General features: G+C 46.6%; 1 protein-coding gene and 1 long non-coding RNA gene across 3 annotated transcripts in view; both read right to left on the reverse strand.

Moving 5' to 3' along the window:
- The window catches only part of LOC140105681 (C-type lectin domain family 2 member D-like), a 92,705-nt gene that overhangs the window by 55,718 nt on the left and 9,037 nt on the right, over nucleotides 1-27,950 (reverse strand). The window contains exon 1 of one of the 2 annotated variants that reach the window (XM_072129695.1): nucleotides 15,889-16,190. The exons of the other annotated variant lie outside the window; for it this stretch is intronic. The gene's annotated coding sequence lies outside the window, so the exon portion shown is untranslated. Of the gene's footprint in view, nucleotides 1-15,888; nucleotides 16,191-27,950 lie in introns of those variants that run through there. 2 annotated transcript variants of the gene reach the window in all.
- On the reverse strand, nucleotides 16,523-27,946 carry LOC140105684 (uncharacterized). The gene is made up of 3 exons (XR_011850620.1): nucleotides 27,390-27,946; nucleotides 21,891-21,958; nucleotides 16,523-17,225 (listed from the first exon to the last, which is right to left on the reverse strand). It is a non-coding gene; the product is annotated as an uncharacterized lncRNA (long non-coding RNA).

The raw sequence follows: 27,950 nt of genomic DNA on the forward strand, positions 1-27,950 counted from the left end.
TGTGGGGTTGATCAGACCCTTCACAGGCTGCAAGCTACATGGTGGGACGTATTCGCAACCACTCCTCTGCCTTGCATGAGGGTGTTGCACTTCTCTAGCACAGGATCAGATAAGTGATAAGCGCTCCCTTCCCCCGGTCTCTGCTCTCACACTCTTAACCACTTGTTGCCTGGTACGCAGTGGCTGCTGTCTTGTAAACCTTCTTTATTTTATTTTGGCAGCATTTGCTATGTAAACCTGTGTACTTGAGTAAAACCCACCCTCCATAGACCCCTTCACTTATTCTACCCCACAGGCCAGCACACGCAGTCAGGATCTGTGATTTTAACCCCTTAAAGGGGTTGTCTGAGAGTAATAAACAAACATGGCCGCAGGAGAAGCGCTGGACTTAGCTTCCGGCCGGCCGTGACCGGCCACGCCTATTCGTCCCTATTCACAGCACTGTGTATGGGGGCCGGAAGGTTGTCGGGTCCGGCCGGAAGCTGAGTCCAGCGCTGCTCCAACGGCCATGTTTGTTTACTTGGCGCCCGGACCAGAGCGACAGCGCCGGAAGGCAAGTAGATCTTTATTTTTTTAAGCAGCACCCTCCGGCCACCTTTAGTTTTTTTTTCATTACTCTCGGACAACCCCTTTAAGGCATTAGGACGTACATGTACACCATAATGCGTTAAGGATGAATGTAGCCAAAACCCTCACTAGCACTCATTGGGGCTCATTTACTAAGGGTCTGCACGCGACAGAAATCGGGGGGCGTGGCTGTTGGACAACCTGACGGATTCGGACAAACCGCGGAATTTAAAAAAGGAAATGTGTCGCAAGATCAGCACTCACATGCATCAGGAAGAAGCAGGAGAACTCCGGCGGACCTCAGCGCAGCAGCGACACAAGCAGGAACTCCGACGCAAGATCTTAGTGAATTGCGCCGGACCCAAATCCTCGTCAGACAATGCACGATGGGACCCCGGGTAAGTAAATCTGCCCCATTGAGTGTATTAACCATTTACCTGCTGCCAAAATCCCACCATTTTGGTTCGATCGTCGTTCCCTGTGACATCAATGGGGAGCGACAATCTGTTCCCTTGGCACCTGCCATTCGGCAGGATCTATTACACTGTGCCAGAGCACATTGTTATAGATCCCTAGGAAATTCTCCATAGTATTGCAGTATGTGGTAGGAATGATCAGACCTCTAAATGTAAAAGTACACTTGGTGGGGGGGGTCAAATAAGTAGTAAAAAAATAATTATAATCACTAGTGCACGGCATGGAATATTTAATGCTCTCTCTAGGAAGTATAAATTGTTAGACAGAAAACCAGCCCTCTACAGAAACCGGGTTTTCTGACGGCCACGTCCCCCAATTTCCGTTGCATGCAAGCCGTCTCCGATGCGACACAATCCGATCACGTGTGCCAAAAACCCGGGGCAATTCGGCGCAAAACGCTAAAATTTGGAAAACCCGACGGTAATGCCCGATTCGGACCCTTAGTAAATGTGCCCCAGTGTCTCTGTTTGAAGACTATTACTGGCAACAGCACTGTTATTATCCAACACAGACAAACTGAGGTCTGTATTATGAGGCTTTCCTGGAGTAATGTGATGTTTTGTAGCAGCTGAGTCATGTAGTACTTCGAGGTACTGATTATACAATGTATTATTATATTCTTCACCTAGTGAAGTGTGTATGATTAGGTTCTGCAGAAGCTCAGTTTCATTAATTAAAGGTTAGCTTAACAAGTACATTTTTCAGGGGCCCCCACCAGCTTTTTCGCCCAGGGGCCCCCACCAACCTTAATCCGGCCCTGCTTGTAATGCTGAAAGATAGATGCAGAACTAAATGTATTTTTGTTAAAATGTTTTTGTTGCCTCCTGCCCACACATCATGTGACACAATAGGAAAGAACCAAACATAAGCATTACATCCCATATACACCAGTCAGGGTTAAAGCACACGAAAAACAAGTAGATGGGTATTAAAATAATGTCCCTAAACGTAAAGGGAATTAACAGCCCATATGAAAGAGCATCAGTATGGCGTGAGGCCAAATGCAATAACATAGATATTTGCTGCCTACAAGAAACACATATATCAGCTACAAATCCTCCCAAAATTAACCACAATCTGTACCCAACTATTATCTTCTCAACATACAATAGAAAGAAAAGAGGCCAATTAACTGCATTCAAATCACACCTATCCATCAAAACAGAACAACAGATAAACGACCCCAACAGCAGATTCATCATAATAATAGGCGTTATTAATAACAATAAGGTATACAATATTGAACCTATATGGCCCAAATAAAAGACAAAACTGTTTTATGACAAAAATAATAAAGTCAGACAGATACAACAAGGATCATTAGTAATCTGTGGTGACTTCAGCGCTGCAGTACAACATGACATTGATTCCACTTCCTCCACGAAACATAAACCATACGAGCTCCACTCATTCTCATGGAAAATTGGACTTCACGACATATGGAGAATACAACATACACCGAAAAAGATCACAATGCATATTCAAGAATTGATATTTTCACTATTGACCAGGCCTGGCTGGGACACAAGGGGGTTTATTTACTAAGGGTCTGCGCAGCGTTTATTTTACGCCAGGCAGTAACGCCCTGCGCCGGCCCACTCCTGGCGAGCCGCGGCCCCCCTTCACACCCCTTCACGCCCCACTGGCGTGAATGTGGCGGAGAGGGCAAAAATAGTCACAAGTGCTAGCAATAAGCTAGCGTGGCACAGAAGTCCTGATAAATATGCCTCAATATGGGAAAACATGATCAGAAATAAAAACACTAAACTTTCTAGAAAATCAAACCAAACAACTTAAACTAGAAGTATGGAGACAAAGAGTAATGGAAGTAATAGGCGACATCCTCAACCCAAATGGACACATAGGGGCACATTTACTTACTTGGTCCCTACGCGATCCTTGATCCGGACGGTCCGACGAGGATGAACTCTGCCGCGATTCATGTAGATTGTGCGCCCAATTTCCTGCTTGTGTCGCTTCCCTGTTCACCTTCTTCTTCCTGGTGCATGTAAGTGCTTGGCTTGAGACACAAATTTGAATGTTAAATCCCGCTCTCAGTCCGAATCCGTCGGATCGTCCGATGGCCTGCCCTCCGATTTCTGTCGCATGAAAGCCGGTGCTGATGTGCAAAAATCTGTTCGCATGCGACCCATTCCCTGCCGCGATCCCCGAAAAGTCGGAAAACCCGATGAAAATGTGGCCGCGGGACCCTTACTAAATAGGCCCCATAGACACCAGATACCTTCTATCCATCAAAGGCCTTCCAAACAGCAAAGCTCAGCAAATTGTAAGGCTTAAAACCTATACAATTCACTAAACCAAGCAACACCAAAAATGTAACACAACTTATTCCTGGATAAACAGCAGCCAGGGAAAAAAGGAATCTCCTTCTTCTACAACAAAATAGGGAAAAGAACAGACCTCATCAAGACTCACAACGTAATAAAATGGGAAGAAGACCTTCAAGTGAAATTGGAAGTAAATTGGACCTTTAAGTAAAATGGAAAGCTGAATTAAAAATGACATACCAGACACTACGCTGTACATCACATATAGATGCCATCTTAAAGTGGTACTTTATGCCCACAAGACTGAACCTTATCTACCCAAATACACATCCTATAGAATTGTCCAAAAATTCCAGCCCCATGGAAGGCAATTAAATTATAGCACAATCCATACGCCAAATACATGGACCCTGCACCACAATTGATAAACGACTCCCTATGTTTGGTACCCTCTTGGCTGCGTAGGTCATAGATACATGGGGGGTCAGGTTATGGACTGGAATATATGTGTGAGACGCTCTTAGCTGCATAGGTCAGATATGTATGGAGGGGCAGGGTCTGGATGGTATTCTGGTTAATATTTTATACTGAATTGAAAAAAGTGGAGCCGGACAACAGACTCATGGATGGATTGGAAAGGAAGTAAGAGTATTAGCGGGGAGACCACAGAGGAGATAAGGACAAAATGGACTAGACCACTTCCAATATACTAAAGTTTTCAAGCACGAGAGATCATTCATAGAATCTAAATGTTAAGTTAACAATCATTGTATAAATCAGTAGTACAAGTGGATACATGAAACTTTAAAACCCAACCCAGTGGAATCTGGGGCAAAGAATTTCTTCAGCTGTCTACACCTGCAGGACCAAACCAGCAGTATAATATGAAGGGCTGTGGGCCGGTTAGCCAAACTTCAGAACCCTCAATTTCCCTAATTCCGACTCCAATATCGACTTCAGCTCCACCAAAATAATCACTGGCTTTGACTTTACAGTATTGTTTTCCTGGTCCCTCTAGCAGTGCTGCGATAAATGCTGGCATTCCTTCCCAGTAACTTATGCCTCACTACTGAGCATGTACATAACGTGCATCTACATTCATTTCAACTAAAGGGCTAGAACAGGGGTGCACAACCAGTGTTGATGGTAAAACTAATGGAGAAAAAGACTTGGGGGTCCAGAGTGACCAGAGCCAGGCAGCTACTAATAAACCAACTACAATTATGGGATGTAGCAGGAGGGGGATAGATTCTCGTGTTAAGGACATAGTTTTGCCCTTATACAAATCCCTGGTCATTGTACCCACCGGGAATTTTCCCGGTGGGCCGGTTGGTTCTGGGCCGGTCTGGGGCCGGTCCGGAGCTGGTCCGGGCCGGTCCGCACTGCCTATGCATAACTTTTGATTTAATCTGTAGTACCTGCATCGTACGATCGTACGATGCAGGTACTATTAATTAGCACACAGACGCAGCGCAGCATCGCTGCTTCTGCGTCTGTGTGTTACTGTATGCAGCTACACAGGTCACGCAACTGACGTCATTGCGTGACCTGTGTAGCGCGGAGTAGCGCAGACACATACCGTGTCAGCCGTCAGCTCTCCCGTCCACCTGCTGCTCCGCGGCTTGCTGGGTATAAGAGGCGCGGGGTAGTGACTTCACTATCCTGCACCTCTACACCAAGCTAGCGAAGACCGAGGACAGGAAGAAACCTCCTCCGAAGAACAAGAGGTGAGTATTATGATTTTTTTTTTTTTAATTCTAGACTGGAGGCATTCATTGTATAAATGGGGCAGTGATTATATAAGCAAAGCAGGCTGGGGCCTGGGGCATTCATTTTATTGCTAGGGCGGGCAGGGGCTATTATTTGTATGTCTGGGGCGAGCTGGGGCTATTAATTGTATATTCGGGGCGGGCTGGGGCTATTAATTGTATGTCCGGGCGGGCTGGGGCTATTAATTGCATGTCTGGGGCGGGCTGGGCTATTAATTGCATGTCCGGGGCGGGCTGGGGCTATTTACTGCATGTCTGGGGCGGGCTGGGGTCATTACCACTACAGTGTGTTACATTATGGGGCACTATTTGTGTGGTACTAATATTTCAGGGGGCTCTATTACAGTATTTGGGGCACAGTATAGGTGGTAGCAGAAGAAGGGACAGTTAAGGGACAATGGGAAAGTGCAGAACATAAGACGTCTGTGTGGTAAACTCTGCAGGAAAGCTGTGTACCTGGAGGAAGAGACAAGGAGATGGTGGAACTAATGGAGAAGAGGAACAAGTACAATCTGAGGACACGACACCTGATGTCATTGGATGCAATAGGTGAGGATCTCATGTGTTTTCTGTAGCTGTATATGATAAATACTGATTTTTTTCATGTTCGCTTCTGTGTATATATGTAGTATTATAGTAGTTATATTCTTGTACATAGGGGGTGGTATTATAGTAGTTATATTCTTGTACATAGGGGCAGTATTATAGTAGTTATATTCTTGTACATAGGGGCGGTATTATAGTAGTTATATTCCTGTACATAGGGGGCAGTATTATAGTAGTTATATTCTTGTACATAGGGGGCAGTATTATAGTAGTTATATTCTTGTACATAGGGGGCAGTATTATAGTAGTTATATTCTTGTACATAGGGGCAGTATTATAGTAGTTATATTCTTGTACATAGGGGCAGTATTATAGTAGTTATATTCTTGTACATAGGGGGCAGTATTATAGTAGTTATATTCTTGTACATAGGGGCGGTATTATAGTAGTTATATTCCTGTACATAGGGGGCAGTATTATAGTAGTTATATTCTTGTACATAGGGGGCAGTATTATAGTAGTTATATTCCTGTACATAGGGGGCAGTATTATAGTAGTTATATTCTTGTACATAGGGGGCAGTATTATAGTAGTTATATTCCTGTACATAGGGGTCAGTATTATAGTAGTCATATTCTTGTACATAGGGGCAGTATTATAGTAGTTATATTCTTGTACATAGGGGGCAGTATTATAGTAGTTATATTCCTGTACATAGGGGGCAGTATTATAGTAGTTATATTCCTATACATAGGGGGCAGTATTATAGTAGTTATATTCCTGTACATAGGGGGCGGTATTATAGTAGTTATATTCCTGTACATAGGGGGCAGTATTATAGTAGTTATATTCTTGTACATAGGGGCAGTATTATAGTAGTTATATTCTTGTACATAGGGGGCAGTATTATAGTAGTTATATTCTTGTACATAGGGGTAGTATTATAGTAGTTATAGTCTTGTACATAGGGGGCAGTATTATGGTAGTTATATTCTTGTACATAGGGGGCAGTATTATAGTAGTTATATTCCTGTACATAGGGAGCAGTATTATAGTAGTTATATTCTTGTACATAGGGGGCAGTATTATAGTAGTTATATTCTTGTACATAGGGGTAGTATTATAGTAGTTATAGTCTTGTACATAGGGGGCAGTATTATAGTAGTTATATTCTTGTACATAGGGGGCAGTATTATAGTAGTTATATTCCTGTACATAGGGGGCAGTATTATAGTAGTTATATTCCTGTACATAGGGGGCAGTATTATAGTAGTTATATTCCTGTACATAGGGGGCAGTATTATAGTAGTTATATTCCTGTACATAGGGGGCAGTATTATAGTAGTTATATTCCTGTACATAGGGGGCAGTATTATAGTAGTTATATTCTTGTACATAGGGAGCAGTATTATAGTAGTTATATTCTTGTACATAGGAGGCAGTATTATAGTAGTTATATTCTTGTACATAGGGAGCAGTATTATAGTAGTTATATTCTTGTACGTAGGAGGCAGTATTATAGTAGTTATATTCTTGTACATAGGGAGCAGTATTATAGTAGTTATATTCTTGTACGTAGGAGGCAGTATTATAGTAGTTATATTCTTGTACATAGGGGGCAGTATTATAGTAGTTATATTCTTGTACATAGGAGGCAGTATTATAGTAGTTATATTCTTGTACATAGGGGGCAGTATTATAGTAGTTATATTCTTGTACATAGGGGGCAGTATTATAGTAGTTATATTCTTGTACATAGGGGGCAGTATTATAGTAGTTATATTCTTGTACATAGGGGGCAGTATTATAGTAGTTATATTCTTGTACATAGGGGGCAGTATTATAGTAGTTATATTCTTGTACATAGGGGGCAGTATTATAGTAGGTATATTCCTGTACATAGGGGGCAGTATTATAGTAGTTATATTCTTGTACATAGGGAGCAGTATTATAGTAGTTATATTCTTGTACATAGGAGGCAGTATTATAGTATTTATATTCCTGTAGGGGGCAGGATTATAGAAGTTAGCTTGTATATGGGAGAAAGTATTTTAGTAGTTTTATTTTGTATTGAGTTATTCTATATGTACCAACAATTTGTTGGTTATAACTCCACCCAGATGTCTTGACTCCGCCCATAAAATGGGGCCGCTTTTACAGGTTTTTCCAGGGCCATTTTAAATTCCCAGTCCGCCCCTGCCTGGTCAGACCACACATAAAATATTGGGACAGATTTAACAAGCTGTCTGAAAGTCAGAATATTTCTAGTTGCCCATGGCAACCAATCACAGCTCCCCTTTAAAATATTCATGAGCACTGGTAAAATCAAAGCTGAACTGTAATTGGTTGCCATGGGCAGCCAAGATTATTAGGGGAATGGGGGGCTAGAATACAATGACAGATTACAAATTTGGGATTATTCAGATCATTACAATGTACAAATACCTGAACGGGCAGTACAAGGATCTCTCCAAAGATCTTTTTATACCTAGGCCTGTGACCAGGACAATGGGGCATTCTCTACACCTAGAGGAGAGGAGGTTCTACCATCACCATAGACAGGGGGCATCCTCTACACCTAGAGGAGAGGAGGTTCTACCATCACTATAGACAGGGGCATCCTCTACACCAGAGTAGAGGGGGTTCTACCATCACCATAGACGGGGGCGTCCTCTACACCCAGAGGAGAGGAGGTTCTACCATCACTATAGACAGGGGCATCCTCTACACCCAGAGGAGAGGAGGTTCTACCATCACCATAGACAGGAGGCATCCTCTACACCCAGAGGAGAGGAGGTTCTACCAACACTATAGACAGGGGCATCCTCTACACCTAGAGGAGAGGAGGTTCTACCATCACCATAGACAGGAGGCATCCTCTACACCTAGAGGAGAGGAGGTTCTACCATCACCATAGACAGGGGACATCCTCTACACCTAGAGGAGAGGCATTTCTACCATAGACAGGAGGCATCCTCTACACCTAGAGGAGAGGAGGTTCTACCTTCACCATAGACAGGGGGCATCCTCTACACCTAGAGGAGAGGTGGTTCTACCATCACCATAGACAGTGGGCATCCTCTACAACTAGAGGAGAGGAGGTTCTACCGTCACCATAGACAGTGGGCATCCTCTACACCTAGAGGAGAGGAGGTTCTACCTCACCATAGACAGTGGGCATCCTCTACACCTAGAGGAGAGGCGGTTCTACCATCACCATAGACATGGGGCATCCTCTACACCTAGAGGAGAGGAGGTTCTACCTCACCATAGACAGGAGGCATCCTCTACACCTAGAGGAGAGGCATTTCTACCATAGCCATAGACAGGAGGCATCCTCTACACCTAGAGGAGAGGTGGTTCTACCATCACCATAGACAGGAGGAATCCTCTACGCCTAGAGGTGAGGAGGTTCTACCATCACCATAGACAGGAGGCATCCTCTACACCTAGAGGAGAGGAGGTTCTACCATCACCATAGACAGGGGTCATCCTCTACACCTAGAGGAGAGGAGGTTCTACCATCACCATAGACAGGGGCATCTTCTACACCTAGAGGAGAGGAGGTTCTACCATCACCATAGACAGGGGGCATCCTCTACACCTAGAGGAGAGGAGGTTCTACCATCAACATAGACAGGGGGCATCCTCTACACCTAGAGGAGAGGAGGTTCTACCATCAACATAGACAGGGGGCATCCCCTACACCTAGAGGACAGGAGGTTCTACCATCACCATAGACAGGGGGAATCCTCTACACCTAGAGGAGAGGGGGTCCCACCATCACCATAGACAGGGGGCATTCTCTACACCTAGAGGAGACGCGGCTCTACCATCACCATAGGCAGGGGGCATCTTCTACACCTAGAGGAGAGGTGGTTCTACCATCACCATATACACGGGGCATCTTCTACGCCTAGAAGAGAGGAGGATCTACCATCACCACAGACAGAGGGCATCCTCTACACCTAGAGGAGAGGAGATTCTACCATCAACACAGACAGGGAGCATCCTCTACACCTAGAGGAGAGGCAGTTCTACCATCACCATAGACAGGGGACATCCTCTACAGCTAGAAGAGAAGAGGTTCTACCATCACTATAGACAGCGGGAAACTATCAACAGCGGTTGATATAGACAGGGGCATCCTCTACACCTAGAGAAGAGAAGATATCCAAAAAATGCAATGAGGCAGCACTCTGGTAAGTGTAAAGGTGATCTTTATTCACCCATTGCAAATAAGGTGCAACGTTTCAGCTCATCCACAGAGCCATTATCAAGCATAGACAAGGGGCATTCTCACACCTAGAGTAGAGGTGGTTCTACCATCACCATAGAGAGGGGGCATCCTCTACACCTAGAGGAGAAGAGTTTCTACCATCACTGCAGACAGGGGGCATCCATCACCTACGGTTGATATAGACATAGGGCGTCCTCTACACCTAGAGAAAAGGTTCTACCATCACCATAGACAGGACGCATCTTCTACTCATAGGGTAGAGGAGGTATAACCATCACCATAGACAGGGGCATCCTCTACACCTAGAGGAGAGGAGGTTCTACCATCACCATAGACGGGGGCCATCCTCTACACCTAGAGGAGAGACACTTCTACCATCGCCATAGACAGGGGGCATCCTCTACGAATAGAGGAGAGGAGGTTCTACCATCACCACAGACAGGGGGCATCTTCTACAGCTAGAGGAGAGGAGGTTCTACCATCACCATAGACAGGGGGCATCCTCTACACCTAGAAGAGAAGAGGTTCTACCATTACCATAGACAGGGGGCATCCTCTACACCTAGAGGAGAGGCAGTTCTACCATCACCATAGACAGGGGGCATCCTCTACACCTAGAGGAGAGGAGGCTCTACCATCACCATAGACAGGGTGCATCCTCTACACCTAGAGGAGAGGAGGTTCTACCATCACCATAGACAGGGGGCATCCTCTACACCTAGAGGAGAGGAGGTTCTACCATCTCTATAGACAGGAGGTATCCTCTACACCTAGAGGAGAGGGGGTTTTACCATCACCATTGACAGGGGGCATCCTCTACACCTAGAGGAGAGGAGGTTCTACCATCACCATTGACAGGGGGCATCCTCTACACCTAGAGGAGAGGAGGTTCTATGATCTCTATAGACAGGGATTCTTTACTGTAAGAGCAGTGAGATTATGGAACTCTCTCCCGCAGGAGGTTGTTATGGCTGATAATTTGAACATGTTCAAGAGAGGCCTGGATGCCTTTTTGGAGAGCAATAATATCACATCTTTTCTTGTTGGTACATGGTCCAGTTATGCCATATTAGAGGATCAAGAAGGAATATTTCCATGCTCTGGGCCAATTGGCATCAGCATAAAATGGGTGGTTATTAGTACTAAATTTAAATTGCTACTTTTTGCAACCTCAAGCCATTTAAAAAAAAAGGAAGCTTGAACAGTTTCAAATTTACCATGACCAGGATAGGGCTGTCATAGGAACGGCTCACAGAGCAGAAAAAGGAACCCTCCTTAACCAACTAAATAACACACACACATTTTATTGTTGGAAAAGTGCTGGTCACAGCTTTATTTATTCTTTGAAAATCTGTAAAATATAAACTTTATTAAACATATATTAACAAATTACAAAATATGTTGAATACATTAAACGTCAAATTTTAGTGGCCGAGTACTTGACAACAGAACAGAAAATGCTTGTCCATTATGACAACCAACTTAGTCCGGGGTAACCGTTATGTAAAATATCATTGCTCAGAACTCACGCTCAGCGTGTAAACAACCACACCTACCAATCCACAAGCCGCACACCAACCTGGCAAGTGGCGAGGGCAGAATGTGGCAAATATCAAAAGAATCCAGCTCCTGAGGTCACACTCTCAAGGAGACTGTAATTCAATTTTTCCAAACTCCCGGACTTTAGAACAAATGATGCCATCAATTTACCTAATAAAAATTATCTGTTGCCAAGCACCCAAAACAGCGCGGCGTCTTGACTCCTCAAGACCCCGTGCACCGCCACACCCTCCAACCAAAACCGACAACCTCAGACAAACCGTAGTTAAAAACATCCAACCCAAGATCCGTCAAATGCACACCATCCTTACCCGTGTAGCTGCGATCAGCCTCCAACAATCCATGTCGCACCATCAAACCTCCATTCAAACGGATGAATTTACCAAAACACTTATTGATCTTCACTCTAGTCCGATTCAGTGCCGCCACTGAAACTGCGTTCCTCCATTGCTCCCTTCTCACCATCTCAGACCAAATCAACAACACATCCGGATATTCACTCATAAACCACAACACATCCCTCTTCATCGCCTTAATCAATTGACGCATAGGGAAACTCCCGATGTCATTGCCCCCGGCATGAATCAACAAGACATCCGGAGCACCCCATCTTTCAATTGCCATTCGCAACTTCGCACGCACCGCCTCCCACTTAAGCCCCCTGTAACCAAGGCAACGCACACTTACCAAATTTCCGTCGAGCCCAAGAAACCTACCACCCAAACGTAGCTGAGCCCTCTTTTCCGCCCAATGAATAAAAGAGTGTCCGAAAATCCAGATGACACATCTTTTAAAACCTATCAAAAAATAAACAAGCGTAACAGCCAAAACACACACCACTCCCACCTTCATTTCTCTAATCTATAAAGCCTAACATAAGAACGAAACCTCCTAGACTCCCATCGCCCAATTTTTTTAATATCGGCATCCGACAAACCCCACCTGGCTGCCTCAGTCGCAGCTCCAATGCGAAAAGAATGTGATCAAACACTTTCTAAAAACTGCAATAAACTGAAATCTAGACAAGGCCTTCCCATTCTGGTGAACCAATAACGCATCCCCTGTTGCTGGACGGACTGACAAAAAGGACTCAAAGCACTCCACCGGGCAACCCACAAAGCCAGGCACCCGCCGTAAACGCACCAAAAAACCCTGACCAGAGCGATCCGTTTTAGTGTCCAGCAACACAATCCTCACCTCACCATCCACACATTGCACATTCCGCAACTGAATACCCCCGCTGTGAGAGCAGCTTCCGCTCACCAACTCACTTATCCTGAAAGCCCCAAAAAATGCCCAAGAGTATGCCAATGTAAACAAACAGCCCTCGTACTCTGACACGCAAACTTCCCGAACTTTTCCTACCAAATCCTTCAAAAGATCAAAAGATACAGGTCTCCTACAGTCCTCCCTATAATGACCCTTCTTGTATCCCTTCACTGCTTGCTTCATTAAAAATCCCTGAGTCGAATCCTCCCCACCTGTTAATTTGAACAGAAAGGCCAACGCCGCCAACGTCCTCTGAACCACGGCCACAGAAGCCCTCCTTTCAAAAAGTCGCATCAAAAAAAAAAACAAGACAGACTCTCGACTAGATGACCCCCCGACTGCACACCACTCATCAAGCAATATAAACCAATCACGCCATACCTTCTTGTAGGAATCCCAAGTCGAAGGGGCTAAGGACAACTGAACCCATGGGAATAATTTCAACGCATCATCTCCCACAAATGCTCCGGACACTGCATCGACCGCAACGCCGCCCCCGGAACCAACTCCCGGAACCTGACCAGCTGCAATCGAGACAAAGCATCCGCCACTTCATTATCTACACCTGGAACATGTACCGACCGAAAATACACATTCAAACGAAGGCACAGCAACACCAGATGCCGCAACAACACAATGACCGGGGGAGAGCTCGACGTCTGTTTGTTAATAACATTAACCACTGACATGTTGTCACAATGGAAAACAACGCTTCTGTTTGCTAACTGGCTACCCCACAATTCCAAGGACACCACAATCGGAAATAACTCCAGCAGACACAAATTAGCCGTCAGCCTCTGGTCGTGCCACCACTCAGGCCAAGACCCCACACTCCATTCCCCTTGAAAAAACGCCCCGTAACCTATGGCACCTGCAGCATCCGTAAATAATTGAAGCTCCGCATTAGAAACAGGCTCCGCCAGCCACAATGTCCTCCCATTGTAGGCAACCAAAAACTCGTCCCAAACCCGCAAATCCGCTCTGTGCTCTTTTTTCAGCCGAATGAAGTGTTCCGGCCGCTTAACACCAGCCGTCGCCTGCGCCAATCTCCGACAAAAAACCCGCCCCATGGGCATAATTCGACAGGCAGAGTTTAATCTCCCTAGCAAGGACTGCACCTGCCGCAATGTCAACTTCGACTTCACTAACGCCTCACTAGAGCGCAACTCCCCCAACTTCTGCTCTGGCAAACGACACTCCATAGTAATCGAATCCAACTCTATACCCAAAAAACACAATTTCGTGGCTGGACCTTCGGTCTTATCTACCGCCAAAGGCATCCCAAAGCTATCAAATGTCTCAGACAGCGTGGACAACAAAACTTGACACCGATAACTCCCTGCCGGGCCTACACACAAAAAATCGTCTAAATAGTGAATGACCCCAGCACCACCAGACAGTTCCCTAACCACCCATTCTAAAAATGTACTAAACGCCTCAAAATAGGCACACGAGATAGAACACCCCATCGGCAGACAGCCATCCACATAGTAACCCCCTTCAAAATAACACCCCAACAAATGCATTGATTCAGGATGTACAGGTAGCAAACGAAATGCAGCCTCAATGTCTGCTTTCGCCATCAAAGCTCCACCTCTAGCCGCCCTCACCAAACTCACAGCCTCATCAAATGAAGTATAACAAACCAAACTCATAGCTGGATCTATAGCATCATTCACCGAACCCCCCCCCCCCGCGGGTAAAACAAATGATGATTCAGGCGATACTTCCCTTCCTCCTTTTTAGGAACTACACCCAGTGGTGAAACCCGTAAATTCCCAACCGGTGGATTAACAAAGGGGCCTAACATACGACCCAACTTAACCTCCTTCTGCAACTTTTCCCGAACCACCCCTGGGGATTCCTCCGCAGATTTCAGATTCCTTGCAAAAAATGCTGGCTCCCCTTCCTTAAATGGAATCTTAAACCCATCCTGAAAGCCCTGAATTAACAAACAAGCCTTTTCTTTATTTGGATATCTCTCGAGCCACGGCATCATTACGCCGAGCCTCACCCCCTTTGTGAGCACTATCCCCCGTCCGCTGTCCCTGTCCTTTCCTCCTGAAGCAACGTGACAAGGGGTGGTTGAGACCCCCGCATCCAGAGCACTCGTGCTTGAAGGTACAAGATGATCCCCAAGTAGAGTTACCCTCATTATACCTCCAACAGACTCCTTTTCTCCCGCTGCCCGACGGGGTTCCAGCCTTGGCTCCGTCGGGCCCCGGTTGAAAGGGTGACCCAGCCACCGCCACCCCACCAAAGTAAGAACTCTTCGGCGCCGGCTTCGGCGCTGTCATTAACCTCATCCACAGCCCAATATCCCTATGCCCCCATTCTAGGGAAGATCGCACAGCCATTCTTTGACGAAACTGCTCGTCATATCTAAGCCATGCTATCCCCCCATATGTATTGTACGCCTCCCATATAGTTTCCTGATGACAAAACAACCTCGAGCACCATTCAGGATGCTTTTCCCCAATGACACTACCTAAAATAGAAAAAGCATGCAGCCAATTCCCAAAATTACGAGGAATCAGCCGGTAGCGGCGCCTCTCTTCATCCTCCTCCTTACGATGTTCCTTCCCCTTTTCCCAACGCTCAACACTAAAGCACTCTAAAGGCAACAACGTAAAAATGTCTAGATTATCCCTTTTCCATATTTTATCCTTCACTTCTTGTTTTAAATGACCCCCCAGAGGCCCATCAAAACAAATGTACAAGTTGCCCAACGCCGCGTCCGAAACTGGCAACAATTTAGGCGCATCATCTGGCTTGCTCGCCGGACCTTTCGCCCCACTCACTGCCACCACTGCGCTCTCTAGCCCGTTTCCCGTCACTGACCCAGCACTAGCTGACCCCACCGAATCTCCACCTGCCCCTGCGCTAACTACCTCCGTCACTGTGGGCGTCACTGCCACTACTGCATTCGTCGTCATGGTCACCCCTACATTAGATGGCCCTACCGCCCCAGCACCACAGGCCGATACTGGCCCCCCACGCTGTGACCCCATAGCCTTCTCAAAGACTGACATCAAACGCTGCATCCCCTGCATAAACTCCTGAAGAGGCCCTACGCTAGAAACAGCCCCTGCATCAGAAGTATTTGTGGCTATTATCACTGGAGTGTTATGTGTGTTTGTATGAAGCTGTGTGTGTGTAGCTGTGGCCCCACCTGTAATTGCGACGCCGCTGCCTCCTGGCGCCGGCCCGGCTTCGCCGGGACCTGTAACGAGCCCCTGGCCCACGGGCACTGCTCCCACCGCTGACATCCCTCCTGGAGCCAATACCGGCACCGTAACCGCTGATCCTGCTGCAGGCGTCACTACGGGTTCCCCTCCTGTCGCGGCCAGTCCTAGCGCACAACGCACTGTGTCCAGCATGGCCGCCTCAGCGCCACTCTGCATCTGGTAAGGAAAAAAGACAGACGAAACACAGCGAACACAAACAGCATCGCCTAACCACTGTGCGCCTTGCACCCCCCCCTCACCCATGCTGCTGCCAGGAGGCCCCATAAAGTGCTGCATCCCCACAGCAGCCCTATCACTAGCCCCACCGACCCAGCTAACATTGCGGCTACCCCTGGATGGAGGATTCAGGCCCCCATCCGCTGCACCATGCGGCTGCTGCTCCACTCTGCCCATCCTGGGTGAAGGGTGGAACCGACCCCCCCCACCCGCTGCCACCGCACGTGAGGCCACGGCCACATCCAGGCCCCCATCCGCTGCCCCATGCAGCTGCAGCGCCCCTCTGTGCATCCTGGGTGAAGGGGGGACCCGACCCCCCCCCCCCCCCGCTGCCACCACGCATTAGGCCCCGGCCGCATCCAGGCCCCCGACCGCGGCCTCCTCCCCGCCGCTCCCATCGCTGCCTGGGCTGCTGGGGGCATCCTCCTCCCCAGCCTCCGCTCTCTCGCTGCCGCTAGCTGTTGCCGCCCTGCCTGGCGCACGGCTCACACTCCAGCTGGTCCGAGGTGAGCGTCGCGTCTGGGCTGGCTCCTCCTCTCGGCTCCCGTCGACCCCCGACTTCCGGTTCCGGACTTCCGGCCAGCGTTGCTCCGCCCACCTCCAGGTCCGCCCGCCATCTTGTGTCCTCCGCGCGCCGCCGCCATCTTGCGCCTTCCACCGCCGGTGGACCTCGAACCTCCTGCCGCCCTCGGACTCCGCATACCGGCCGCTCCATCGTCTTCTGATGACGCCACCGACATCCTCCGACTCCTCTTCCTGCTGGAACCGCGGACCACCTCTGCGTCGCCGGACTCTCCACGTAAGTCGAAACCAGTGCTGACTGGATGTGCTGACTGGATGTGTGGGTCACTTCTTCCAGAGAGACAAATTTGGCTGTTCTGTTTTAAGGTTTGTAGGACCCATTCATCGCTTGTAAGCAGATAAAATTTTTGGTCTACAAGTTACATTTTTCTTCCTTCCTACATATACCAAACTTTTTCCATGATCTCAAACTGCTGTTCCTCCAGGAAATCTTTGCTTCCACTTCCATTGGTCCAGTTGCATCCTTAACATAAAAGACATTGAAAGAAAGCTTTTTCATCTGGTGGACTTCAACAGCTTTGCTCTTGAGCTTCCTAAGAGCATCAACTACCTACTATCCCCAAAAATGATATCTCCAGTCAGCAACCACTAGTGTACACTTGCTCACTCTACTACACTAAGCTTTCCCACGTTCCGGACCCTCTGCTCTAAGTAAAAACTGTAGTGCTTAAATAACTCTATTGCTTGTCCGACGAAAGTGAGCAGCGTGGCCCTTAGTAGATGAGCCCCAATTTTTTTTGGGAACATGCCTGTTTTTCAAATCACTCTTATATGAAAGCATTCAAACACAGATGATGCATTCCACATCCCAAAAATATTTAGTTATGTCTAGAACAACATGTTGTCCCTTTATTTCTTCTTCTTCAATACTATGTTATACAGTTCTGTGTGAGAGGGAGGTGCAGTACAGTAGAAAGTGGGGAGGTCACACATTATGCTTGTACCATTAAATTTTGCTGGTAAGTCACAATTTTTGTAAAATGCAACTTGTCTTGCCAAACGATTGTAGAGCAAGTGACTTGTAATGCAGTACGGTGTGTTTTATGTGCTGGGAGGGGACATGTGCTGGGAGGGGACATGTGCTGGGAGGGGACATGTGCTGGGAGGGGACATGTGCTGGTGCTGGGAGGGGACATGTGCTGGGAGGGGACATGGTTGTAAGTTTCGTTTCTTGTTGGAGGCGTTTCTCTTCCTGGAAAGCCAGGAATAACAAGTAACAGAAGAGAAAACAAGTGACATGGAGACAATGAAAAAAGAAGAAATCCTAGTCAATGTCTTGGGCAAGGACTGTTTCACGTCATTACAAAAAGGACTGAGTCTCTGTTATACTAAACAATTTAATAAAGTAGAATTTGAAATAGATCTGTTTAAAGGTTTAAGAAAGATGAATCTTAAAAAATATCACACACAAAGGGAGAAAGGAAAAAAAAAGTAAAATGTGTGAAAGAGGCCGAGACCCCAGTAGAGATTGGCCCACTTGGCTTTTTTGGTACCGTGAACTTTCTGAGGTTGAGCAAGAATGCATTCTGTTTTTGGCTAGACCACCAGGAAGTATAGAGCCCTTCAGGGGAGAACAATAGATCTATATTGAAAACAGGAAGGAACAAAGGAAGTTGTGGCACTTATTTATAAAAAAGAGGGCCATAATATGACTAAGAATGAACAGCAAGCAATAGAGAGATTAAACATCGTCCACGGATCTTCTATACATCTGGATGTATTTTACATAGGGGTTACTATCACTGTAAAGGTACACATCCTCAAACACCACCAGGAAAATATTTGCGTATGTGAAGGAGACGGGTGTGCCCATGGCTGTTCCGTCCCTTTGCATGTACCAGACCCCATCAAAAAGAAAGCATTATGAGACAGGATGTACAGTAATGCTTCACAGATAAAATTGATATAATCATCGTCTTTTCCTGCTTTGGATACAACCTCCCTTACTGCCACTATTCCTTCTCTGTGGGGTTTACGTGTATAGAGGCTCTCTACATCGATTGAGGCCAAAAGAAAGTCTCTTTGCCACACCTGTTCATTAAATAGTTCATTAATACTAAAAAATCATTAGTATCTTTTAAATAGGAGGGGATGTCTTTTAATACCGGTCTAAGCAGCCAGTCCACGTATAGTGACAGAGCCCATGGCTGCCACAATAAGCTGACCCGGCGGCTTATCCAGATTTTTATGTACCTTCTGCAAGAAATACCATTCTGTTTTTTTTGGGAAAAGAGGGTAACAATTTCTCCGCCATTTTTTTTAATAAAATCCCTTTCTCAACTTGTTATCTTAGGAAAGTCCTATGTTGTTCCAAGTACTTCTGTGTGGGGTCTTTAGATAGCCTCTTATATGTTCTTTCATCCCCAAACAACCTCTGTACTTCTGCCTTATAGTATCTGCTATCCATCATTAGGACGTTCCCCCCTTAACTGCGGGATTTACAACCACCTCTTTATCTTTCTAATGATTATATGGTACGGTACAGAAGAAACATTCATGGAGATGGTTGAGTACTTAAATCATACTAATAAGGTGAACATGGCATTTACGTGCGCCATAACCAGTAATAGACTTGAAGGTTTGGATGTCTTGATAGAGATAAAGGATAGTGAAATCTGTACTTCTGTACAGCCACTAATGCCTTGCTTCATTATAAAAGTTATCACCCAAGACATGTAAAGAAGCTATTCTTTACGGGCAAATCTTAAGAATAAGGGGGCAGAGTTACTTACCCGGCCCATTCGCGATCCAGCGGCGCGTTCTCTGCGCTGGATTCGGGTCCGGCCGGGATTTATTAAGGTAGTTCCTCCGCCGTCCACCAGGTGTCTGGAATTCACCGAGGCCGGCTGAGTGAAGGTAAGCGCAAGCTTCGCGACACATTTTCCGTTTTTAAATGCGGCGGTTTTTCCGAATACGTCGGGTTTTCGTTTGGCCACGCCCCCCAATTTCCGTCGCGCGAATGCCGGCGCCGATGCACCACAATCCGATCGAGTTTGAGAGACAAGCAGGGGAACTGAAAGAGAGACTCCTGAGAAGGGATTACCCTGAGGAAGTAATAGATCGGGCAAATGAAAAAATGAGGTTAAAAAGCCAGAAAGAATGATTGAGAAATAGGGACATGATAAAAGAAAAGGAAAAATTCTCTTTTACTTTTGACTTTTCCCCTATGGCAGATATCGTCAAAAAAGCCATGAGAGATAATTGGCATACAATAGAAAATGACAAGGATTTAGCCATGATAGATAGGGGCCCATGTCACGAGTGGTCCCGCGACCCATATCGGTTCACCCATACCCCTCTACCCACGCTAGCGCATGCCCACGTGCCTTACCCGTCCCGGCTCCTCTATCTTCTTCCTCCGCTGTGCGTACGCTTTCCCGACTCCTTGGGCGTGCGCACGCTAGCTTCTCTAGATTTAAAGTGCAAGGACGCCGTTAATTGGGCACTGGCCATTTTCTGAAAATGCATATAAGCCTGCCTCTTCCTGCACACTCTGCCGGATCTTTAAGCTTACGCCATTGTGAAACTCTCCCTGCGATATTCCTGTTCATTCCTGCTCCCGTGTTCCTGCGTTCCTGTTCCCGTGCTCCTCTGTGTTCCTGCATTCCTGTTCCAGTGTTCCTGTTCCTGTGCTCCTGTGTGTTCCTGCCTTCCTGCTCCCGTGCTCCTGTGTGTTCCTGCCTTCCTGCTCCCGTGCTCCTGTGTGTTCCTGCCTTCCTGCTCCCATGCTCCTGTGTGTTCCTGCCTTCCTGTTCCCTTGCTCCTTTGTGTTCCTGCGTTCCTGCCTTCCTGCTCCCGTGCTCCTGTGTGTTCCTGCCTTCCAGCTCCCGTGCTCCTGTGTGTTCCTGCCTTCCTGTTCCCGTGCTCCTGTGTGTTCCTGCCTTCCTGTTCCCGTGCTCCTGTATGTTCCTGCCTTCCTGCTCCTGTGTGTTCCAGTCCGTTCCTGTCTGAACTTTACCACGAGATTGTCTCCTGCAAAGGTGTCTCGACCTCGGCTGCCACCGCGGGCTGGTCGCACCTGTGGATCGACCTGGTGGTATCCTGCCGCAGCAAGACCATCCCGCTTTGTGACACAATTTGAATTTTAAATCTCGTACTCAGTCCGAATCAGTCGGGATGTCCGACGGCCATGCTTCCAGATTTGTGTTGCATGAAAGTCGGCGCCAAATTCCGATCGCGTGTGCTGGAAATAGTCAGGAAATTCGACGGAAATGCTCTCCGCGGACCCTTAGTAAATGTGCCCCACTGTGTAATAAGAATAAAAGAAAGAATAAAAAGCTCATTGTTAGAATTTTTATTCTGTTGTCATGATTGTATCTCCATGATATGCCCCAAGTTAGTATCTCAGTGCAGGTGTCCTTTTATTTCACAATGAGGTGAACATCTGATACAAGATGATGTGGTATACAAAACAGGATAAACATCTAAAATAATTCATGAAGCCGGTCTAAACTATAACCAAATGGTGCACTAATAGTAAATGATGACATCACACTCGCAACACGTGCAGCCGGGATCTCCCGGCCCGAATCGCATCACACTCGCAAGTGTAGAACGGGCATAAGCCATGACATTGCAGTTGTGTTCATGTGGATATATTGGGGCATATTTAGTAAGGGTCTGCGGCTGCACTTTCGCCGGACTTTCCGATGTTTTCAGGGTTCCGTGCAACAGAAATGGGGGGGGGGGGGCTGTCGTCAGACTGATGTTATTAGAGACTCTAAATGCCTCTTTCTCCACTTACATGACCCTACTCCTCATCCCTCTGTCCTCCTTAAAGGAAACCTACCATGTGAAATTCAACTTGTAAGCTTCAAATACCGGAGCATATTTTCATTATTCTCCTAAACCGCTGTATTGCGGTTTAAACACTTTAGTAATGTTTATTACTCGGCGCATGGTGCGCCGAGCGTGTACCACGGTGCGGCGAAGCGGCTTCACATATAAAGATTACAAAAGTGTTTAAACCGCAATACAGCAGTTTAGGAGAATAATGAAAATATGCTCCGGCACCAGTTCACCCTGAGCTGATGCTCGGTATTTGAAGCTTACAAGGTGAATTTCACGTGGTAGGTTTCCTTTAAAGGAAATCTACCATTTGCTTTTATGCTTTATGAAACAAACATACCTTGAGAATGCTGCAGCTACACTGATGCAGGAACATATCTTGTTTGATCCCTGAACTGAGTTGTTTTGCTGAAAAAACAAATATAAAACTATGATAAAATTTTAGCAATGTGCTCTATTTTCTATGGGAGCTACAAACAGCCAAGGTCCACAAGTTAAAACATTAAAAAGTTAATCTGACCGTAGCCCCTGATTCTTCTTTTAGACAAGCTTCGATAAGACAAGCTGATTGGACTAATCGAATGTCCCGCCTAGCATAGGATTGGATTAAAATAATGGATGTCTTTGGTGGAGTGTAATGAATGAATGAGAAGGTGTGTCAGCTGTAGAGATACTGATAGGATGGATTGAGTTTCCCGCCTAGTATGTGATTGGAGAAAACTAGTAGTAGGATTTCTGAATGAAGAAAAAGCTTTCCTCTATATGTGTAAAGGGGGCACAATCTTAGGGTATAATAAATATCTGACGATAGCGCGGTCCGCGGACCCTTAGTAAATGAGCCTTAGTGAAGGAGAGTCAGTTAGAAGGATAGCGGGTGCAGGGCAGGTGCTATGTGCTGGATGGAGGTCTTAGCTGATGGCAGGAGAAGTCTTCTAGGCAGAAAGACTACAGTATTCTTCGGACTATAAGGCGCACCGGAGTATAAGGCGCACTATCAATAAACGCCTGCTAAAACGTCTAGGTTCATATATAAGGTGCACCGGAGTATAAGGTGCACGTGATTATAAGGATGAATGACCGGCAGGTGGCAGACCTGTGCACAGTTCAAGGCAGCTGTTGTCAGTCAGTATGGTTCATATATAAGGCGCACCGGACTATAAGGCGCACCTTTGATTTTTGAGAAAATCAAAGGATTTTTAGTCCGAAAAATACAGTACTTGAAAGAAAGACCTCAAGGACTTGTTAGTACGGCTGGTTGCACCTACGGAGACCACGTAGTGATACACAAATTACATAAGGGACTCTTACATAACATAAGTTGTCCTGTTTTAAGTGGAGACCTGGTTTTTGGCCTAACTGTGGGAACTTGGGGTATAGTGTTGTTATAATAATCTATTCAATATTTCTCTGTAAATCCTTTCTGTTATACATTGTTGCAATTTCCTCAGGTCTCACTTCCTGTTGTTACTTAGTAAACAGTTTGCTGAGAATTTGAATTGCTGTTTATCTGTTTGGCATCGTGTCCTCGCTGAACCCGTGGGCCCAGCCCTCGGCTCGTACATAAACAGTGGTGATGCCGAGCTCCTCCTATGGGTGGAGGGTGCAGGGCCACATCTTCTAAGTGATACTGTATTTCCTGTTAAGAAGACATAAGGCCACCTATTGACTGAGGAATAGACACAACACAGTCTGTGAGATGATGACTTTTGTATAGACGTGAGAACACAAAGGCAAGAAGAGAAGAGAAGAGTGGAGGAGACATATGTGTAGGGTAGAAACAAATTTTGAGTAAATCAGTAGTGTAAGTGGATACATGAAACTTTAAACCTCTCCAGTTTAGCCCAACGCGGTGGAATCCAGAGCCAACAATTTCTACACCTGTCTACACCTGCAGGACCAGACTAAGCCAAAATAATGAAATGTAAAACACCCAAAAGACACACAATACTTAATGCATAAGAATTCAGCAGCATAATAGGCACCAATCCAATAAACTTTTTTTTTTTGTTTTTCTTATCCACTCTCCAGAACTACTCAGATAGTGAGAACAGGACCTCCGCTTTTTGTGGTCAGCAGGGGGTGACAGTAGTTGGCTCCTCTCCACGCCCCTCCACATACGCATTGGGGCCCTTCACGCCCCTCCACACACCCGTGCCATAAAGGTTGCATAAAGGGGGAAATAATTGCAATCTCTGGTGGAGAGCATGAGCCGACTGCCCAAAATGCAAAAGAAAGCAGGTCCTATGGAGCGTGAGCCGAGTTCACCTGTGACACAGGATGCAAACAATTGTCCAAAGTAGTGGATCACAAAATTGGGGTTTTCCGACACTCTCGACTTTGACTATTTTTGGTGCAAGTTTCTAGTGCCAGTTGTGAATCCAACTGTCTTCTGGCGCTTCTATTTGTTGACTAGTTTTTGGCGCAATTTGTGGCACAAAAAGAAAGAAGCTAAAAGCAAGTCTAGGGAGTTCTAAACCTTTTAGTCCATGCGCCAATTAATTAATCCCTTGCACCACAAACTGAAAAATACAACAAGGTTCCAGCACCACTCTGCGCCTTCATTAATAAATGCCCCTACAGGTAGCCCTGTATTAGCAGTGTCTGATGTGTACTGGATTTGTGGAGATAGAAGAGTCAGGTCAAGAAGCTGGAAAGGTGAGTGTACCGTGATAAAAAAACAGTTCTAAGGTCTAAGATAACAACATATATATATAGATACAGCAGGAGTAACAGATGAGTACAAGGCCCACAATCAGATATGGGCAGGTCTAGAGTCCATTATTCCCCTGATAGCTATGAGCAAAGATGTTGATTGGTTTAACTGTTTTTATTGTAATCAACAGAGATTTGTGAATTATATCCAAGATGCTTTCCAGAACCGCTTGACTTTGGACATGATCCTTGCTGAGAAGGGAGGAGTCTGTAAGATGGCGGGAGGGGCTTGTTGCATGTACATCCCAGATGACATCGCCCCCTATGGATCCATTACACACACCCTTGAAGGACTGTCCAGGGAACTCAAAAGAAACTCTTGAGTGGACACTTTGGGGGTCATTTACTAAGGGCCGATTCGCGTTTTCCCGACGTGTTACCCGAATATTTCTGATTTGCGTCGATTTTGCCTGTATTGCCCCGGGATTTTGGCGCACACGATCGGATTTTGGCACATCGGCGCTGGCATGCACGCGACGGAAATCGGGGGGCGTGGCCGAACGAAAACCCGACGGATTCAGAAAAACCGCCGCATTTAAAAAACAGAAAGTGTCGCGGAGCTTGAACTTACCTTCACCAGGAATAGGCCGGTGTACTTGAGTGCGTTCCGATGCTCTTCAGCGCAGCAGCGCCACCTGGTGGACGTCGGAGGAACTACCTTAATGAATCCCGGCCGGACCCGAATCCACCGAAGAGAATGCGCCGCTGGATCGCGAACGGACCGGGTAAGTAAATCTGCCCCTTTGTCCTTCACTTTGTGGTTAGGGAAATGGAAAGGTATACTCCTCCAAGTGGCTTTGTTAGGATTTCTGGTTCTAATGCTCCTGGTGACGGCCTGCGCTATCCTGTTTAAAAAAGATGTTGGGGCACATTTACTTAACCGGTCCTGTCGCGATCCAGCGGTGCATTCTCCATCGATATTTTTTCCGAATCCGTCGGATTTTCTGATGGCCACACCCCCAATTTCCATCGCATGCATGCCGGCGCCGAAGCGCTGATCGCGTGGCCCAAAATTCCAGGGCAATTCAGGGAAAAACGGCGCAAATCATTATTATTCTGGAAACCCGATGAAAAATAGCGATTCGGCCCCTTAGTAAGTGACCCCCGTTGACTTGTTCCGTGGATGATCTAGCCCCCACAATGCCCCTTCTGTATGATTATATAGAGACACTAGAGCACCCCTTGGAGGACAATGAGAGGGAAAACGTGAATCTGTGTATTAGATGTAAGGACGAAAGGGGCAACCCACTTAGAATCCCCAAACCCAAGATAACTCAAGATTAGGGATACGGAACAAGTCTTTAGGTCTTCGTGTTCAGAGAGCCAGGAGCTGTCGGGGATGGGATTAACCCATGAACAGACAACCAACATCGCTAGGCAGCAACTTAGAAGTATTTTAGCCTCTACCCCTCCCATCTCCCTAGAACAGTGATTTTCAACCTGTGTGCCGCGGCACACTAGTGTGCCGCGACACATGGTTGAGTGTGCCACGGCGCCAGCACCCCTCTCATTCCCCTGCAGCCGGCACCGCAAAGCGGCGCTCCGCTTGCCGAAAGACGCTGCCGTGTGGTGTAATCCCCAGCAGCCTGGCTGTGCTGGGTGCTAGTGCCGTAAAGTGGTGCGCGGTATGCTGCAGGATGCTGCGTGTGAAGGGCTGTGCGGCTGCTGGCAGGAGGAGGAAGACAACGAATTGGAAGCTCCGGATCTGAGTAGAAGACTGAGGTGAGTACTATTCTTTTATTTTAAATGTCACATTTACTAGTCCACGGGGATGAGAAGGAGCTGTAAATAATGAATGGGGGGGCGTGAGGAGGTGGCCACATATAATGAACGGGGGGGGGGCGCGGGAGGAGCGGGCCACATATAATGAATGGGGGGGGGCTATGAGGAGGGGACTGTACATAATGAATGGGGGCATGAGGAGGGGGCTGTATATAATGAATGGGCGGTGCATGCAGGGGGCTGCCTGTAATGTTTTGGAGAAAAGGAGGGGGCTGCATATAATGGGCGATGAGGGGGATGCATATAATTAAACTATGGGTGGTGAGAGGGGCCTGGGCTGTATATAATTAATTCATGGGGGGCTGCATATAATTAATTTATGAGGGTGAAGAGGCTGTATAAAATGAATCCAATGCCGCTATGCCAGTTTACTGCAAAGGGGCCCACTGAGGCTTTGTCGCCCAAGGGCCCACTGAAACCTGGAGCCGGCCCTGGGTGCCCCTGTGTAGCTGTCCGCCCACCTTCTGTACCTCCTGCATCGCGCGGCCCATGTCACGTGACTGACGTCAGGTCGCGTAAGTGACGTGACCAGAGGCGCGCGGTGCAACCTGGAGGAGCCAAGCCGCTATTAGGAGTGAAGGTACGCGGAAGAAGACATCACCGGAGGGTAAGTATATAAGGTTATTATTTGTATAGGGAAGGCAGCTAGGGTCTTTTTTTATTAGTAAAGGGGGGCCTCTAGGGCCTTTTAATTAGTAAAGGGAGGCCTCTAGGGCCTTTTAATTAGTAAAGGGAGGCCGCTAGGGGCTCTTAATTAGTAAAGGGAGGCCGCTAGGGGCTCTTAATTAGTAAAGGGAGGCCGCTAGGGGCTCTTAATTAGTAAAGGGAGGCCGCTAGGGGCTCTTAATTAGTAAAGGGAGGCCGCTAGGGGCTCTTAATTAGTAAAGGGAGGCCGCTAGGGGCTCTTAATTAGTAAAGGGAGGCCGCTAGGGGCTCTTAATTAGTAAAGGGAGGCTGCTAGGGGCTCTTAATTAGTAAAGGGAGGCCTCTAGAGGTTTTTTACTAGTAAAGGGAGGCAGCTAGGAGCTTTTTATCAGGAAAGGGAGGCCGCTAGGGGCTTTTTATTAGTAAAGGGAGGAGATCCCTTTTGTGTTCATCAAAACAGGCCCAGGTTTCACACTGAGTGAGTAAAATAAATTTAAAATCTATATTATTAACTATATGTATAATATGACTGTTTTAGTGTCATTTTGTGCTATTTTGGTTGGTGGTGTGCCCCAGGATTTTCTAAGTAGAAAAAGTGTGCCGCGGCTCAAAAAAGGTTGAAAATCACTGCCCTAGAAGATGTTCTCGGTCAGTTTCGAGGGTGGAAATGAGAAAGTCATGGGAATATTGATAAACTGACCAGGAACCTCTGGTGTAGCTTATATGCTTGGCTTACTTTAAATGGCAGAAAACATATTTCATATTTCTTTGTTCCTCATTTTTATTTTTGTCTTGTGTTCGAGGGACGTTGGCCAAATTGCTACAGTTGACAAGACGTCAGGATGCCGATAACCACATACTTCCACCCTCGAGTGTACAGGGACTTCCCAAAGGACAGCGCCCTAGAAACGTTTAAACTGTTGCGATTGGATATTATCTGCTGTGCTGTGACGTGTGAAGCCACGATAGGCTTATGCTATAATATACTTATTATAAGAAGCACTAGGAACCAGGCTCTCTTGTTGACTGCGAGTGTCTGGGAACTAGATAACCGTCTCTTTGTCTCATTCTTATTATTGTTATTGAGGTTTCAGGTGCACACAGTCACATGACATAATTTGATCTCCCACACTGAGTGGATAGGTCATAGTTCTTGACCGGGTCAATTCTACTAGTAGAGCGTACAACTAAAATGAGGGAGTACAAGTTTGGTGGAGGCACTAATGGCTGAGTTCCCGTTCGACATTGAGGGCTCAGTGGC

This window comes from Engystomops pustulosus, chromosome 11 (genome assembly GCF_040894005.1).
Source record: "Engystomops pustulosus chromosome 11, aEngPut4.maternal, whole genome shotgun sequence".
NCBI lineage: Eukaryota > Metazoa > Chordata > Amphibia > Anura > Leptodactylidae > Engystomops > Engystomops pustulosus.